At 59.5% G+C, this 14,494-nt stretch overlaps 2 long non-coding RNA genes across 3 annotated transcripts; one reads left to right on the top strand and one right to left on the bottom strand.

Annotated features, from left to right (window-relative positions):
• Positions 1-114: 114 nt before the first annotated feature.
• On the top strand, positions 115-7,319 carry LOC140619705 (uncharacterized). The gene is made up of 3 exons (XR_012019531.1): positions 115-1,018; positions 2,289-2,421; positions 4,390-7,319. It is a non-coding gene; the product is annotated as an uncharacterized lncRNA (long non-coding RNA).
• Positions 5,691-13,560, bottom strand: LOC140619706 (uncharacterized). Of its 2 annotated transcripts, none has more exons than XR_012019532.1 (5): positions 12,483-13,560; positions 12,080-12,196; positions 9,679-10,195; positions 8,856-8,989; positions 5,691-6,522 (listed from the first exon to the last, which is right to left on the bottom strand). It is a non-coding gene; the product is annotated as an uncharacterized lncRNA (long non-coding RNA). The 2 variants fall into 2 exon arrangements; XR_012019533.1 differs by having other exon boundaries at positions 12,080-12,193; positions 12,487-13,560.
• Between the last annotated feature and the right edge of the window lie 934 nt (positions 13,561-14,494).

Here is a 14,494-nt window from a genome sequence, read left to right as displayed (position 1 = left end):
GTGCGCGCCCGGTCTCCCCGGGTCTCCGGGCCCCCGCCCCCGCCTCCACCGGGTGGCTTCATCCCTCCTCCCCCAGGCCGAAGCGACCGGGGCTCCGCCCCAGACCAGGTGTGCGCGGGCCGGGCCTGTGTTCAGGACCAGAGCCGTCCTGGGTGCTTTTCCACGGAAGCTGGAAACAACCATCACGACAGGACACACTGTCAGCTGGGGGCGGGGAGGGGGAGACGCTCTGACTGATCCGCAGAAAGACAAAAACAGGCAGTTCTGCTGTTCTAGCATTTCCCCTGGCTGGCCCTAGCCCAGGCCTGCGTTTTCCCCTGTTTATTGACTTTGTTCCCTGTGAATGTCCCCACGGAGTGACCTGGGCAGGGGGCACAATGACAGTGGTCATGAGTCATCTCGAAACCTGTCTCTGAAGCATTTTTCCCAGGCCAGGTGGTGAGGGACCTCTCCCCATTAACTCAACACCAGGGATGGGGCCAGAGGAACCCTTTGATCCCTCCCTTCCTGAGTCCAGGCAGGAAAAGCTGACAACCGGTCAACGTCAAGGCTGCTGACTTGGACACAAGATGGACGGGAAATGCAAGGGGCTGAGCTTCTATCCCCCTTCTGTGTCTGTCCCAGTACGTTTGTGGCAATCCCTGCCACATGGCGGTGGCCACCTGGTGCCACCTCTCCCCAGTGCAGCCAGCCGTTTCCCAACGACTGTCCCAGACTGGATGCTTTCTTCCTGGATGTGCTCACCCTGGTGGTGTGAGGTGACTGGAGGCTTAGCGGTTGGACGGCAGGCAGGGTTTCCATGAGGCAGGTCTACAAAGGGAGGGGGCGACCAGGCTGCTGGGGAGTGAGCTCTGAGCCAAGGTCTGACAAAGCTTCAAAGTTCATCTGATGCCAGGGCGTGAAGACTCGCAGCACCTGCTTGAGCGGCCAGCGGGCTCTGTGGGCGCAGCTTCAGGGCAACTCTGGACACCCACCCCTGAGGGACGTCCTACTACCCGCCCTGCAGATTCCCCTCTAGGTGAGCGGCATGCACCATTGGGCTCCCCATTCACGTGGCCTGTTTCACGTTTGTACCACGAATGCACCCTGCATCCCGCCCTGGGAGGCCTACGGGAATGATGGGCTGTGGCCTGCAGAGCTGGTCTCTCCTGCGAGTGCTGGGCCCCCCTCCGGGACCCACTGTGACTCTGAGGCCACCCTCTTCTCTGCACACTTTACACTCAGGCTGTGGGGACGGTCAGGGGTTGAGAACCACAATCGGAGAGATGTCTGTTTGGGTTTTGTTTAAAGCTGAAGTGAGAAGAAGCTCCCCTCTGAACCGGCCATGGTGCCAGGTATTTGCAGACGGGAGGAGGCAGCCGAGCACGCGGCCCTTCGGTGTGCAGCCCGCCACCTCCTGCGTGTGTCCCACCTCCCGTAATCATCACCCACTCAAGATGGAAAGCTGTGCTGCTGTCCAGCACGGTGGCTGCTGGCCATAGCGGGGCACTTGCATGTTAATGAGCAAAAATAGAATAAAATTAAACCTTCGGTTCCTCGCTGGCTGCATTCTGAGTGCTGGACGGCACATGGGCGGCAGGTCAGCTCGCCGGACGCTGCAGATGACGGCCGCCCCGCCCTGGGGAGCAGCCCCCCAAAGGCATAGTTTTCTACTCTCTGCCCCCTGTAGATGAGTTTGCCCGGCTTAAGAACTTCTCATAAATGGGATCGTACAGTAGGGCGCCTGGGCTGGCTACACTGCCACCCGCCCGTCAGTTCTGGTTGCTGACTGGTGTCCAGTCTCCTGTGAAGGGCACTCAGTTGTTTTACGATGGGCGCTGCAGGTGGGACTAGTTCCTCCGGGCGGCCGTGCAACACGTCAGTAGGCTCTGTCACCTACCTCCCATCCTGGGGAGGTGACAAAGTCAGCCGGCTTCTGCTGGGAGCTCCTCGTTTCAGAAAGGCACCAGGGCCACTCTTAGCCACTTACTCCTGCAGCCAGTGCCTGGTGAGCTCCACCAGCAATGTTGCCACTGCCTTCCGGGTGGGGCTGCCGTTCCCGTGGGCAGCTACCCCAGACAGTCCCCAGCTTCCCCGTGAAGCCACTGTCCTGGCAGCTTCCCTGTCCCTCGCTTTGGGCTGCTTTGCGACCACACCTGGCCTGCCCCTTCCACCAGCCGCCGTGCTGCACTGTGTGGGGGCTCGGGTCCCATCCGACCCACTTCCTCATGGGCTCACTCCTCAATGCCTTTTTCTGGGTTCCTCAGTGGGCCCAGAGGTCCCATTCTGTCCCCTTCACCTGTCTCCAGGTGTCCGGTTGCTAGAACTCAGGAGGACAAGAGTTCGGATTAGAAGGGACCTCAGAGATCTGGGCCGGGGACCCCAGACTCCTCAACCCTCGGAGCCCTTCAAGAAACAGTGGATGCCTCACAAATGAAATAGGTAAACTCTTGACTAAGCAGAGGAGGGGTAGGGCCTATCTACTGTCCTCTTTACCAGTAAAGAGTGGGACCTCTTTACCAAAGGGGTCCCACATAAGGGGTCTAGGGAACCCAAGGACCCTGGGGCGTGGGGGCATGACCCCACCCCCACCCCAGAAGCCCAGCTGGCTGTTTTGAGAGGAGGAAGACCAGACCAGAGCCACAGGCAGGGCGTCCTGTGCGGCCTTCCTCGGCGCTGGAGCCTCTGCCTTTGACATAAACACTCCAGCTCCTAGGGAGCTTAGGAAATGCTGCCCCGTGTGCGGGATACTCCAGCACCAACAACTGGCATTTTTAGAGGACTTACGAGCGCCGGGCACCCCGGCGAGCCCTGTGATTGCTGCCTCCTCTCATCGAGGTATTCCAAAAGCCCAGAACATCAGGATGCTAACAAACCCACAGCCCACGGGGTCTTGCCTGCAGGCTCATGGCTGGTGCAGGGATGCTCTGGAATGGGACCCCCCCGCCCACCCCTCCACTGTATTGCCACTAAGCTGGCAACACCACGTGCCTTTATTTTCTTTTATTTTTATTTTTTAAAAGATTTTTATTTATTCATGAGAGACACAGAGAGAGGGGCAGAGACACAGGCAGAGGGAGAAGCAGGCTCCACGCAGGAAGCCTGATGCGGGACTCGATCCCGGACCACCGGGATCATGATCTGAACCGAAGGCAGACGCTCAACTGCTGAGCCACCCAGGCGCCCCAACCACATGCCTTTATTGAGCCAAAGAGAAAGTGCCCCAAACAGGCCTGTTGGGTGAGCTACAGGGCACAGGCAGCTGTGGGCACGTCTCTGACGACAACATGCTGGAGGGGCTGGTTACAAGTCTCCCCCTCAGGGAAGCATTTGGGGTGCAGAGAGCTGTTCACAGAGGTTCTTCCATGGGATGAGGGGAGTCCGGTGTCACCTTGAGCCTGGAACTGCAGAGGAAAAGGAAGCCTGGTGGCTGTGTGGCTTCCGCCACCCCTTCTCTCTGGCTGGGGAAGTCCACAGAGTGTGTGGGACCCGCATGGCAGCGGGTGGGTGAAGGCGAGGCACTGAGCTCCAGGTGTGCTGCAGATCAAAGCATCTGCACACTGGAGAATTCCATAGGGCCACAGCTGCCGGGGGAGGGGGGCAGAGGCGCCCTGTGCAGGCAGCCGGTGGGAGTGGGGGGCCTGAGGAGCTGCTTCTGGGACAAAAGGAACGATTCCAGGGGCAGCAGGGGTATGGCCTCACCTGGAGCTGGGTGCGAAGGAGAGCACACCTCCCAGGTCCCCCGGGCCCCGTGCCTCAGTTTCCCCTTAGTGCTGGGTGCTGACCCCTGCCCCGTCGGAGCGGTGTGAGTCGCGGAGGCCTGTGTGAACAGCGGGGACCATCGTCTCCTCCTCTGCGTGGGTTCCGACGAGGTTTCACAGGTGCCAGGGGGCAGGACTAGGCATCTGCACTGGGCACGTCTGACGCCTCCGCACAAACCTGATCCCCACATGCCCCCCTCACTCCGAGGCCGCCTCCGTATTGTGACCTGGCCCCAGCCGGGGAGCAGTGAGGGGTGTGACAGGGCCCCACAGGCCAGCCGGCCCTGCGAGGGGAGGCTGGGGCTGCTTCCTGGTCTACCCCACATGCTTTCTGTATTTAAAAAAACACACAAATCTTGCCTTTGATTCGCTTCCCTTCCCTGCTTGTTGTACTACTTCAAACCGGATGAGTTCACAAGATGAGACTTTGGAGCCTCGGCGCCTCTACGTAAACCATTGCCAGGTCTGTGTGGGGGAACAGCAAAACCAAAGGTGTTTTGTGAAAAGCAGCCCCCATGGGGGAGAAGCTTAGGTTTTAATAGCAGTAATTAAGTTATCTTCTTAATTATAAATAGGAATGGCATTGCTGACATCCTTTACCTATCAGCTCTCGGTTGCGTCAAGTTCGTGCCGAACCCTCTGCTTCCAGCAGGTGCCACCGTGCCTTCCACTGGGCTCACAGGGCAGCCCGGCCCCGCTCTGGCCGCGACCACCTGCCCTGGGAACACTCGGGCTTCTGGACACCCCACTCCTGCTTGCACCACCCGGGAAAAGGCCTTCCGATCAGATCGTGACCCCCTTCGATGGAAACACGTCCTGACCTCAGAGATGCTGGAAGAACTATTTGCCGAGAACAGGAGTGGGGGGGCCTTACCATCGCTGGGGCCCTGGACTCGAGGGACACTTTCCCAGCCACATGTCTCTGCCTTCTGGGGCCGGGGTCTGGAGCAGCACTGGGTGCTGCATCTCAGGTCCCTGGGAAGACAGCAGAGCCCCCCCCCCCCCCCCGGGAGACTGGACTCCTGGGGCTCCAGTCCCCAAGCCCTCCCCACAGCGGCTCTGCCCTTCCAGGATGGATGCCACCCCCCACCCCCGACTGGCACTCCCCGCCGCAGGTTCCTGTCTTCCCAGCCTTCCCCTCACTCCATGTCCCCATCTCTGAACCTACCCCTTCATCCCAGAACACGTTTCCTAGATTCTTCCCTAGGACGGCTTCTTCTGTGACCTCATTGCACAGTGAAGGTGGGAGCGGGGGGCCAGGGCCGATGGAGGCCGGGTTAAGGAAGAGGCCGCAGCTCTCGGGCTCTCCGAGTGCCCGCTGCCCATGGCTTGCAGCTCGCATCTTTTCCCATCAGGTAGGACGTGCCCTGGAGGACAAGGCAGGCTCTTCATTGGAGGGCCACCCTCCCTGAGCCCTCCCCCGTGGTCACCAGGTGGGACACAGGCCCCTCCCTGTGTCCTCGAAGGCCAGCTCCTGCCAGGTCTGTGGGTGGCAGGAAGCCCCCCCCAGGAGTGTGTTCTCTGCCCTTAGTTCTTCTGTGGGTCTGGTTTTCCAGCATCGTCATCGTGGTGGGAACAGGAGCTTGTGTGTGCGCAACAAAATCTGGAAGCAGCGACCGCCACGCCAAGGATCACGCTTCTGATAACAGTACATAAAGTCTTAAAAAAGGACTAAGAAAAGCAAGCGGCTTCATTAAGATGCCACTGGCCAGCGTGAGAGCGCCCCGGCTTGGCGCTTCTCCTGGGAGTGCCCGCAGGCCACCGAGCAGAGAGCAGGGGCTGCGGCCTCGCCAAGTGGGGAGTGGGCGCAGGGGGCTGCGAGCTGAGCCAGGAGCTGGGCGCTCACACCCACTTCCCGGGCCGTGAGTAAGCAGGCACTCTGGGCGTTGGGGGCAAAGTCCCCTTCCCCACAGGGGTGGCTGAAGAGAGGCCCCTGCCCCAAGCGTGCCTGCTGCCATCTCCACGGGCGGTGCTACTGGACGGTGAGGGGCAGCGGGCCTCATTTTCCCCAGTGCCCCACGGGGCCTTGTACAGCGGGCCCTTCTTGCAGGCCTGCGTGGTTCTGGGCACGTCTCCCCTCCTCGGCTCCGATGATCAAGCCCTCTTTCCTTTTGGGTGGGAAAAGCCAGGATGGTCCATTTATTTTTATTTTATTTTATTTTTTTTTATTTATGATAGTCACAGAGAGAGAGAGAGAGGCAGAGACATAGGCAGAGGGAGAAGCAGGCTCCATGCACCGGCAGCCCGATGTGGGATTCGATCCCGGGTCTCCAGGATCGCGCCCTGGGCCAAAGGCAGGCGCCAAACCGCTGCGCCACCCAGGGATCCCCAGGATGGTCCATTTAGAGGAGGGGTCCAAGGCCACAACCTGGCACCCCTTCCGGAGACCTGCACTCCCAGAAGCCATTGCAGGGCTGTCCCAAGAGCTGCAGCTGCCTCCGGCCTCTTCATATGCCACTGTCATTCCCCTGCCACCACCTGCTCTCCGGAGTCTGAGGACACGGGCACTAATCCTGCCCCTCTAACAGGTGGGGGCTGTGGGCGGGAGCCCCCAGTATTTAGGCACCTTGATGTCACCTCCAGGAAGAGGACTGGTCTCAGGTGGGCCGAGGGGCCTTCTGCGTGCTGGCCAGGCCGTTTCGCTCCTCAAGCCTGCGCCCCTCAAAGCTCCTCAGAGCTGCGCACTGCTGTTCCCATTTCCAGCGATTTGCCATGCAGGCATCTGTCTCATCCCAGGGAGAATTGAAGCTTCCAGAAGACAGAGATCCTATCACCCGTTGACCTGAAAATAATTTATGATGAATGAAAAAGTTGGCTTAAACCACAATGAGAGACTTTGTAGCCATTAGGATGGCTGTTATGAACACACACACACACGCAGAACACGTGGGTGAGGGTGTGGAGGAATTGGGACCCTCGTGCACCGCTGGTGGGGATGTAAAAGGGTGCAGCCATTGTGGAAAGCAGGATGGAGGCCCCTCAAAAGAGTAAACCTAGAACTACGTAGGACCCAGCAGTTCCTCTCTGGGGGTATGCCCCAGAGAAGTGAAAGCAGGGACTTACACAGATATTTGTACACCCATGACCATAGCAGTGTCAGTCACAATAGCCAGGAGATGCAAGCGGACCAGGTGTCATCAATTAGCCAATGGCTAAAAATAATTGACTGATAAATGGAGAAAAATGTTGGATGTCCATACAGTGGGACACTGTTGAGGCATAAAAAGGAAGGAAATTCTGACATGTGCTACGACAAGGGATGGGTCCTGAGGACTTTATGCTCAGCGAAACAAGCCAGACCACAAAAGGACAAATACTGTAGGATTCCCCGTATATGAGGTCCCAGAGGAGATACACAGTATTGGAGGGGGTGCCAGGGGCCGGGGCGGGCGGATGGGGCATTAGTGTTTAATGGGGACAGAGCTGCATTTTGGGCAGTTGACAAAGTTCTGGAGAGGGATAGTGGGGATGGTTGCTCAACACTGTGAATGTGCTTAATGCCGCTGAACTGGACGCTTGAAATGGTTAAAATGGCAAATTTCTATTTTTTATGTATACTTGCACGTATTTTACAATTAAAGAAACCCTGAATTATCCATCATCTACAAAGGCCACCATTCATTGTGGATTGACCAAGTCTCTAAACTGGTGGTTTTTAACATAGAAATCTCATCCTGCTGAGCCATTGGGCAATGTCTGGAGACACTTCTGACGACCGCACCGGGTGGGTGGAAGCCAGATGCGAGATTCACAGGGTCTGGACCAGCTGCCAGCCGCAGTCCCAAGTATTTTGAGACCCGTGTAGCAGCAGCCAGACGGGCGAGCGTCCCTCCTGGTGGGAGCTGCTCTCTTGGCGCTACTTCCCCCAGGCCGAGTCCCCCCAGACTCTCTCCACAAGCCTCTCTGGTGCCCAGGGACCCAGACTCACCCACCAGGCAGGCAGTCCAGCCCCCAGCCTGAGTGGTAGGTCCTACACCCTGAGGAGGGTGGGTGGGGGGCCAGTGACAGCCCTGGGTGTGGCGCTTGAGACCCCTGGGAGATGTGTCTCCAAGTGCCTCTGCCCCGGCCAGTCCAGCTCAGCTAGCTCGTGTGTCTCTCTCACAGGGACAGTGTCCCTCTCCTTGTTCATGGGGCTCCATAGCTTTAGTTAGGGACCCCGGCTCTTCAGGAGGGTCACTTAGCTCTGGGGGGGCCGCCAGCAGCCCTCTGTCTTTTAGAGCAGGCAAAGATGCGGCAGGAGGTGGGGGGCACGGAGTGACACGTTCACACTTCCACAGGCCAAGTGGCTGCCACACAGCGTGTGTTGAAATACAGCTTCTGCTGTAAAAGGATGCATGTTCCTGGAGACGACAGTGGTCACCAAGCTGGCTGGGGCCTGCAGGGGGATGGAAGTGGCCTGCAGGCTCTGTGGGGTGGGGCCCGGGGCTCGAGACCAGCCCCACGAAGGCAGATCAGCAGAGGGTCCAGCTGCCCACCCTGCTCGGGAGCCTGAGGGCCACTCGGGGAGAAAGGAGCTGCTTCTGGGTGGGGCAGCCGCTGGACCCCAGAGCAAAGGGGCAGGAGGGTGTTACTAGGGGTGGGACTTTTGTTGCTGTTCCCACAGCCATCTGGTAAGGAGGGTGAATGTCACTGAATGTAAGTTCTCCTGCAACATATAACGAACCCGCCAGCCCTTCCCTGCCCATCTCCTCTGTTCTGAGCGCACTCTGGTTTCTGTCCCCCCACCCCCAGCTCCCCCCACTCCTCCCTCTTTGCTCCTGTAACTGAGCTGAGCGGTGTGCAGGCAATGGTTGTAGGATTGATTATTCCTGATTAGCAAACAGCACGTTCTCGTTCTTTACGTCACCAACCAGGGAAGGGGGACGTCGGGTTTGTGGATTATGAATGGGAAAGGCATGTGCTCCTGTGGGCTTTGCCCCCGTGGCTGCGGACTTGAGCAGAGTCCAGTCCCCCCCGCCCCCGCCCACGTCCGACTGCACATCAGACACCTGACACCTGTCTCGTCTACAAGAAGGAGATGCACTCCATAAGGAACTTTGTTCACGCCCATCTGATGGGGTGGTCCCTCCCTGTTCGAGATGAGTAGTGACGAGCTCCAGATGTCCAGGGGCTCACCTCAGATCCTGGGAGCCCCCACTTCCGAGAGGAAGGCGCCAAGTGCCCACCCTTCAGCACCACAGGCCCAGTGGCCACTGGCGACGCCTTGGTTTAATGTTGAAGCCGGGCTGTGCTTCCCTTCATTGTGGCTTCTGTTTGAAATTTTCAAAATAGAAAAAAAAAAATGCCAGTGGTTTGATAAATTCTTGGGATTTATAAATTGTATGTTGTGTAATAAAGAATTCTCACTATAGTCACCCCCTTACTTGGTGTATCAAAATGTATGGATTTAACAAAATTTCCCTGACATTTTAAAAAAATATTTTATTTATTTATTTGACAGAGAGAGAGAGAAAGAAAGAGAGAGAGAGAGAGTATAAGCAGGGGGAGCAACAGAGGGAGACGGAGAAGCAGGCTCCTCACTGAGCAGGGAGCCCGACACAGGGCTCCATCCCAAGACCCCAGCATCATGACCTGAGCTGAAGGCAGACACTTAAGCGCCTGAGCCACCTAAAATTTCCCTGACATTTAAACATTGCTTGCAAATGCGTTAAAAACACTTTTAAATACTTAACAAGGGCAGCCCCGGTGGCGCAGCGGTTTGGCGCGGCCTTCAGCCCAGGGCGTGATCCTGGAGACCCCGGATGGAGTCCCACGTCGGGCTCCCTGTGTGGAGCCTGCTTCTCCCTCTGCCTCTCTCTCTCTGTGTTTCTAATAAATAAATAACATCTTTAAAAAAATAATAAATATTTAACGAAAATGGCAAGCCTAACATATAGATCTGAAAATATCTTAGCATCTTCGGAAAGACACACGCGTACACACACAGTACGAGACCCACCAGGGCGGGCACTGAAGGTGCTGAACTCCAGCTTCCCCTTGGGCTGCCGCTTCTTCCTTAGGCATGTTCTCAGCATCCCAAGGGCTTGGACTACTGACAAGGGCAGCAGGCAGCTCGGCTCTGGGCTGGGTGCCGCAGGGGGGCCCAGTGCCGCCTGAGTGAGGCTGGCCCGCCCTGGCCTGCTCCAGAACGAAACGTCTGCACAGGTTGAGGAAACTCTCGATGATGCCCCATCTTTCATGTTCCCTGAGATGAGGGATTCTTTGGGTTTCACGTGCATGGAGGTCCGGGTCTCTGTCCATCCATTTGGAGATTTGGCCTGGGGTGTGGGGATGAGTAAGCTTCTTCACCAGCGTTTCGTTACACCCCACAGGGTGCAGTGAGGGGTGCCCCGAGCATGGGGGGAGCGGATCACGTGGCTGGATGCTTGCACTGGCCATGGCAGGAGGCTCAGGTCCTGCCCGGGCTCCTTCCCCCGAGGCCCGGGGATTGGGGGGACTGTGCTCACTCTTTCTTGCTACACAAAGAGAAACAAGGAGAAACATCCTTTATTTTGTAAAGGATGAAAACATTTTGACTCTCCTCCCTCACGAGGCGGAGCCCGTGTCCCTTTGCTGATAGCAGGGCCGGGCAGAGAAGACTGCGGCAGGTTTGCTGGATGAGCCCCTGGAGGCCCCCTGGAAGAAGCCTGACTTCCCTGGGACCCCCATGCTGAGAGGCCACCCCACAGAGGGGCTCACACCCACAGTGCCCGAATCCCATTCACCCCAGGACCCACGCACCTCCTGAAGGCCCCACCCACTACCACCACCTGGGGGGTTGGGTTTCACCCTGTGGATCCGTGCGGGGACTCACACTCAGACCACACTTGGCCTGCTTATTCCCTGCAATACTTCGCTGGTCTACTTCGTGTTAACTTTTCTTGTTTGAGTGTTAATGAGACTTCTTGGGCCATCAGAATCTTGCCTGTTTGAACAGACGACAGTCACCGTCATCTTGCTGCCCGACACATCCTGGGCCCGTGTGGGAGGCCCGTTGGCCTTGGGTGCTGCTCTTGGCACCTCTGAGCGCCTCCTGGCTTTGCGGCAGAAGCAAGATTCCCCAAGTCTGCTCCGTGCCACGGAGGCAGGGGCCCACACACGTGCATCCTTTCAGCTCCGTGGGCCTGAGGTCCCAGACACTGTTGCCCAAGGGTGCCTGTCAGTGACACACAGGATGTACTTTCCTGACCCTGAGATCAGAGAGCCCACGTCGGGTGCTGATGTACAGGTGGGGCAGCTCCAGGGCCCCTCCTGGCAGGGATGGGGGCACCTTTTTTCCAGGGTGGCACACGGTACAGGCATGTCCTACTTCCGCTGGGCTGTGACTCTACCTCCGGCTCCGATGTTTTCCCACAGGGACCCCCTAAGCCTGGTTTTAGAGCTCCCTTCGTGGACCTGACAGCCCTACACCTGTGGGGTGGTGTACGTGTGCCCCACTCGCCAGCCGCTGCTGGCTCTCGGCATCTGGCTCCGCTCTGTCGGGCCCAGGTGCTTCCTTCTCGCCCGGCTCCCAAGGGAGCTCCCAGACGTGGGGAGAGCCTGGCCGGGGAAGCTGAGTCCAGGTAGGACGCAGGTGGAAACCGGAGCGGCCCTGCAGGAGCGGCAGAGTGGGCTGGCCGGGCGGCTGTGCAGAAGTGGGGGGCTGCGGACTGGCAGGGGGCTGGGGGCTGGGGGGCTGTGGGCTGCGGACTGGCGGGGGGCTGGGGGGGCCGCCTGCACCCGAGCACAGGTGCACAGGCAAGCTCGGCTTGAAGGTTCCCGTCTGTGCCAGCCCGTCTTTGACACCAGGCCTGCCCATGAAGTTCTAGCTAGTTGAGTATCAAGCCTTTCTAAAGAACCCCCTGAAGGAATGTTTTTTCTTTGTGCAAACAGTCCTTTTGTGCAGAGGGTGTTCTGTGGCTTCTTGGCACAGGCGCAGGTGGGTAACACCTGATTGAACATCACTCACTCAGGAGCGTCAAGACATGCACGGCACGTCAGCACAAAGCCAGCCTGCCGAGCGGGCACAGCGAGGTGTCCCCGAACGCGGCGCCACAGCAGCCCTCCCCTGCCAGTCCCCAGCGTCTGAGCGCCTGTCCAGCTCCCGGGGCCCCCCGCCACCCCCCGCCCCGGCCCTCTGCGTATTTCCCGAGAGCACGTGGCTGTCAGACCTTAGACGTTACCCCAGCTCCTAAGTGGGGAGCACAGGGAAAGGCGGTGTATTCCCAACCCGGGGGGCCGCGCCGCTGGCCACCGCCTGGTCCGCAGTGGATGCTGGGGAAGTGCCGTCCACCTGCCCACCTGCCCAGGGGGAACGACTGGGGGCCTCCTTGCAGGGTTACCATGGGTCTGGAAGAGGGTCAGCAGAAGGTTCCTCTCACCAGATGCACACGCTGGGCCACTCGCTCGCCTGGGCAGGCTGCTCAGGATGGCACAGCTGCTCGCCCTTCGGGGGAGGTGGCCTGGAGGTGGGACGCGCTGCAGCCCTGGCTGTCCTGCTGATGAGAGGCACCCTTCACCTTGGCACCTGACATCCAGGTCCCAAAAGTCACCACAAAGAATGCCCCAGGGTCACTCCCGCTGGCCGCGAAGAGGCTGGGCAGCTCCGGGGCCGGAGGGCCTCAGTCCTACAGCACGAGGCTTGGGGTCCTGCTAGTAACCAGCAGGGCTGGGAGAGGTGCCCGCCCCACTGACACCTCGTGCAGCCTGCGAGGCTCCAGCCAGAGGCCCCGGCTGCACCGCACCCACGCTCCTGACCAGTAGGGACGGGACAGCAGAACACACCGACCAGCCGGATCTGCACGCAGGAACGTCCATCGTGGGGCGCCGGGGTGGCTCAGTCAGGTAAGTGTCCACCTTCTGCACAGGTCGTGACCTGGGGTCCTGGGATCGAGCCCCGCATCGGGCTCCCTGCTCGGCGGAGAGTCTGCTTCTCCCTCTCCCTCTGCCTGCCGCTCCCCCTGCTTGTGCTCTCTGTCAAACAAATAAATAAAATCTTTAAAAAGAGAGCGAGAAATGTCCATCGCTCCTCCCAAATGAGATTTCTGTGGGGTGAGCAGCCTGTTCACTAAGAGTCTGAGTGAAGAATGCCTTGAGAGACTGGTGAGCCTCCCTCCCGGGAAGGGTTGGACTGCAAAGCGCCTTGCTGAGGGCGAGGGGGCCTGAGGACACCTGCCAAGCAATGCTTAGCCAGCGGGTCCCCCCTCGCTCGCCTGGGGACCCTCGGTCCCTGCCTGGCTGTGCCTCCTGCCCCCTGGCCCCTGGGCCCCAGGCTTCCTCGTCGTCCTGGACGATAATGGCCATGTCAGTGGCACAGACTCACCACTGTCTGGCCACTGTGGACTGTGCTAAATTAAAGTGGCTCCTGAATGAAACGACGCTTACGTCCTGAAAAAGGTTGCTCAGTGAACACGAAAGTAGAAGGCAAAGCATTTAGGAACCAGGCGGGGAACTCACAGGGCTGGTGTCCTAAGCCCCCGGACAGACGTGGTGAGGGTGTGGTGGAGCTGCTGCGTCTGGGGGGTGGCCTTGCTGAAGGCCTCTGACACGGAGGCACAGGGACATGCGGCCCCAGGTGACTGGACGCCACCGCCTGAGCCCCAGAGGTACCCTGGGGACCTGCAGTCCGGACAGGAGGGAGCGGGGCTACCGTGCGGCCTGCGGACAAGGCCAGGAGGCCTGGCCCACGCCTTGCTCTCATTGTTTCGTCTGTTTAACAGGTTGAGGGACACCAGGGGCAACTGGACTTCCAAGGACAAGTTTTGCTGACGGGACACGTGTGGAAACACCTTTAAGGAAAAGCAGACCTTTTTATTTTTTATTTATTTTTATTTTTAAATTTTTTTATGATAGTCACACAGGGAGAGAGAGAGAGAGAGAGGCAGAGACACAGGCAGAGGGAGAAGCAGGCTCCATGCAGGGAGCCCGACGTGGGATTCGGTCCCGGGTCTCTAGGATCGCGCCCTGGGCCAAAGGCAGGCGCCAAACCGCTGCGCCACCCAGGGATCCCCAAGCAGGCCTTTTTGAATTGTGCTAAAGCAGAAAGTGGAGAAAAGTCTGCCACAGGGTGTGGGAGCCCCCATGGCCTCTGCCTGAGGCCGTGCCCTGGGCAGCCTTTGCGGGGGGACAGGGGTGCCTCCTGGAGCCCCCCTCGCCCAGCCCGGGGCACCTGGGGCTACGCTGAGCTTCGGGGGCCTGTGAGCGCCTTGGCCGACTGTGGCTTCGGCCCGTCCCGTCCAGCAGGGCCCATCCAGGCCCGTCTTCACGGCTGGCGGGCCGGTGGGCTACCTACCCCGTGTGGACGTACCGCACTTCGCTTCTCGGTCCGTTCATCTGCCAACGCCTTTGGGACGTCTCTAGTTTGGCCCTGTTAGGAATAAGGCCGCCAGGAGCACCCACGCGAAGGAAAAGCAGCCAGTCCCGGAACATTAAGGGCCGTAAGTTACGGTCAAAGGGCCTGAGCACGCGAGCGCAGGTGTCCCCCGGGCCGGGCGGCCTGGATCCACGGAGAGGCTCCTCCCCGAGGGCGGCAGGGACGGGATGCTGCCCACGCTGCCGCCCGCCTCGGGTGCTAGGGAGGGCGCCAGGGGATCGCCCCCCTGCCCGGGCCCGTGCACGGCCAGCCCCCAGCACCGCGTCAGCCGAGGAAGGACAGCCCCAGGGACGTGCGAACGCCCAGCACCTTCCCCAGGCCGCTGTCCGAGCGGGCGCCGGTCTCTTCTCACGCTCTGGGGGGTTTGGGACTGACCAGGCCTGTGGTGATTTGCTAAGGCCCCAGACCCTGCCGACGCGGAGAC

This window comes from Canis lupus, chromosome 27, assembly GCF_048164855.1.
Source record: "Canis lupus baileyi chromosome 27, mCanLup2.hap1, whole genome shotgun sequence".
Lineage (NCBI taxonomy): Eukaryota > Metazoa > Chordata > Mammalia > Carnivora > Canidae > Canis > Canis lupus.
Note: the sequence above shows the minus strand (reverse complement) of the source record. Positions and strands in the feature narration are given on the sequence as shown.